Below are 4,069 nucleotides of genomic sequence, written 5' to 3' on the forward strand. Positions count from 1 at the left end.
TCGTGAATTGCAAAGCTAATATTTTGCTGCCTTTTTCTTGAGCAGCCAATCTGAGGCACCCCAGACATGCAGGAAGGGTAGTATTGGAGGGAGATTTGTAGTTTATCGTAGAAACTGGTGAATGGTGGTGATAATGTGGATATTTATTCTTTTAAACAATGTAAATCATTGGGCAAATCATGGTCATATGAACCCCTTATTCCCTGGGACCATTTACAAATAGGACAATGCTTTTTGTAATTTAAATGTCAGCCTTTAGAATTCTGCTTCGGGAGGCTTCCAATAGTGTTTTAGGAGCAAATGCTATGGTATGTGGCAATGGATTATATTATTATGTTTTTCCATCCATCTTTTTAGAAGGACATCATCCATAAACCAAATATCACCATAAGTAATAATTTATGCTCAGCTGCTATTTCCTTGAACATTTTGTGTTGGATAAGAGATCTACAAGTCTCCATTTCTTAGATTCATGTGCAACATTTTTCCTTTCCATTAATTATTTTGTATTCATTTCCAACATGCTAAAAATGTGACTATTGTAGGGAGAGTCAATTCCCTAGCACAGCCCTTCTCAAGCACCATTGCCATCTCTTCTTTTAGAGGGGTCTCATTGCTCTCATTGCTTGCTGCCAGTATCCCTACCTTTCCATTATAACTTTTTAAGTAACTAAGAGAAACAGGATAACTACAATATGACTTGAGTGGTGGCTCTGAGTCTGCTGGGACTGTTGACATCACATTCAAGATATTGGTATATACCAGCAATCTTAGAACATTGGGATAACTACATCGGAGGATAAATAACAAACATAAAATATAATTAATTGCAAGTGTAAATCTATGGTAAGTCTGGTACAAGGGTCTCTAATCACCAATTTTGGAGGAGCTACATTTTGCTTGAGTGGTGAACATAGCCAACAGTGGAGAACTGACTTGGTGGCCTCCATGCTGAACTGACTTGGTGGCCTCTATGTTGGCTGAAGAGGTTCTGGAGTCCTTGTGCAGCAATACATTTCGCACCTGCCTATGTCTGCCCGTTTTGTTTGCGTAACACAACCCACAATACCGCGGTCACCTTTGCAGCCTGAAAATGAACAAGAATCACTAGCTTTTCTGCCAATCAATACACGGAACACAAAGTCCAGTTTACCTATTACTAAAGTTGTTTTTTTGTCCATATCGGAAGTTATTGAAGCCACTGAACAGGGTTAATGATCTCAGTTAAATGGCAGGCAAACTAAAAAAAATGAATATATATATAACTTTGTTTTGCCCTATTGATGATGGGTTGGAGTGACCCACAGAACAGAGGGTAGCACCAGATTGGGTTTGCTTGACATACATAACATACAACTTTATTATTAATTTATTTTCCATTGATATTTCTGTCCTCTTCTGATTGGGACCCAAAAAGCAGTTCCTTATGATTGGATGATTGTTGAATTCACAATGAATCCTTTTTTTTCTTACCTTAATTTTCTTACCTAAATTTTCAGCATTGATTTTCTGGATCCTGAGTCATCCTAAATTTAAGAAAAACTTTTGTGCAGACTGGTTGTACATAATATCAGAGACACAATTTTAATAAATTTAAGATTAGAAACAATCACACGGTGGGTATACCCCACATCCTTTTTTCCAAGAACGTAATTTACCTTTCTCAGTGTGCGATCTCTCCGCCTCAGGTTTATCCATTCAGGGAAATGTATTAATTTATATTTTTCATGTTTTCTGAGTAATATATACACCAAGCATCAGTCTGACAATCACTTTTATTTCCCTGCATTATTTCATTGTACAGACTTTGTCATGCACTTAACAGACGCTGCTGGAAACAAAGCTCTTTGGTTACTGTTGCCAGACATTTAATGGGCTCTTCATACAACATGCACCATGATGGCTGGCCTTTGTCTCGTACAACGTAACCTTCAATATACAAGCAGAATGTATGGAAATCAATGCTGTATAGGAGTTCATTTAAATATGTACACTTAGAATTTTGGCACAAAGGAGAAATTGTCCAAAAAAAATTGCAAAAATTGTCCATGATAGCAGCTTTGGATTCCATCCCTGGAATGATGAGCCTTTGAGCCCTTTTTCACATTTAAACTTTTTTTTTTTGTTTTAAAGTTTCAGTCCACCCACAAATTGTATTTTATTGTTAAATGAAGTCCAAGGGGACAAGTTATGTGCTGGAGTTGTACACGTCCTGTGACCTCCAGCAGCAATGGAGAAGTCTTTATAATAAGTTATTTTCTATCCACATTTGATTCTCTGCTTTCCTGTCCAGATCTGGGCATTTCCACTCCAATTGTTGAATTTTCCATAAAATAGGTTAATGTTCCAATAGGTAAAAAGGGTAATAGTAAAATCAATCTAACAATCTTGCTGCAGAAGGTGTATTGGTCGGGGAATATTATCAGATATCATATTATGAATGTCCTTAAACTTAGAACACAAAAACAGTCATATAAATATACTCTAATATAGCCATAGTAGATTGAAATCACTTTGTGTGCATTAAATGCCTTTGCGAAGTCAAATACCTTGAATAAGTAGCAGTGACATAATTACTGTGCTGAGAGGTAGGGACCCAACATACCCACCCATTACAGGCGGTCTATAGACAAGGGCAGTTATAGGGAGATGCAAAGTGTGCCAGAGCACGAGGGCCCTGGACCTTCCTCAGCCAACAGGGGCCCCCACAGGATCCCAAGTCTGTTCATCTGGAGAACATGAAGTTAAATCTGCAGAAGAACCCACTGTTGGCTATACCCACCACTGCCTGGAGATAACTAATGGGGGATGATGCAAGACCAGTCACCACGCACAAGGAAAGTCAGCAGCTTATAAGAAGCTTCTGCACAGAAACAAAATTTCACACAGGAATACTGTACAGATCCATAACAAATACACAAAGCACATCAACCTACAGATGTACATACAATATACACATGGCTCTCGTATTTGGACAATATTTGCTTATCCTGGAGTTCAGTTTTTTTTTTTTAGTTTTGGATAGAGAAGGGCGAGTTACAATTTCTATCCAGGTTTTATTTGGGGAACTTTGACATTATTTATTGTCCCTGGGAAACCTATTTCAGTAATTGGTGAGAGTGTGGGGAAAATGGTACCAAACCACAAGCTCCAGCCCTTCATCAGCCTGTGTTTAGGTACATAGGATTTTAAATATTTTCCTATCTATCTAAAATGGAAATAAAACTTTTTGTCTGGAGTGGGGCTTTAAGAGGCTGAAACATGTTGGATGATTTGACTCTCTGGTATCTCTCCATAACTACAGTATCAGTTTGGGTCGAACTGACTTTCCAAAGTGTCAGGCCATAGAAAATTGTGATTAGGTGGCGCTGAGGGTATCCTAAACCATCTGTTCCCGATTTTTAATCGTCTAGTGATTCTGAATGCCCCAAAATCGGCACAATTGTATGGACACCATGAATGCTAGTGTACATGTTCACGCAGGACATATTACATTGCACAACACATTCAAGTCAGAAACAAGACAACCATAGCAAAATTTAAGATCAGCCAGAGGTTAGTGTGTGACATGTTTGAGAAGCATTCACATTTGCTTGTATATGGAAATAATAACAAAGAAATGCATTGCAAAAAAACAAAAACGCATTGCTCTAGAACGTACAATTCAAAGTTTAAGCACTGAATTTTGCATCTGTTAAAAACACTTCAAAGACTGGACAAGCAAAACACATTTCCCCAAGCACTGAATGCAACTTGTTCACTCTGGCAGATGAGAAGAGCTGGAGGGGTCTGGACACAGCATCTAGAAACATATTGACATGTGGCACTAGGTGGATGGAGAAGTAGGTTGGCCCACTGCAGGTGGATAGAGTTACTGTGTGGGCCACAGACTGTTGGTAGAGCTGTTGGGTGGGCCACAGAATGTTGGTAGAGTTGTTGGGTGGGCCATAGCCCGTTGGTAGAGTTGTTGGGTGGGCCAAAGCACGTTGGTAGAGTTGTTGGGTGGGCCACAGCTCCTTGGTAGAGTTGTTGGGTGGGACACAGCACGTTGGTAGAGTTGTTGGGTGGG

The sequence above is a fragment of the Pyxicephalus adspersus genome, chromosome 8 (genome assembly GCF_032062135.1).
Source record: "Pyxicephalus adspersus chromosome 8, UCB_Pads_2.0, whole genome shotgun sequence".
Lineage (NCBI taxonomy): Eukaryota > Metazoa > Chordata > Amphibia > Anura > Pyxicephalidae > Pyxicephalus > Pyxicephalus adspersus.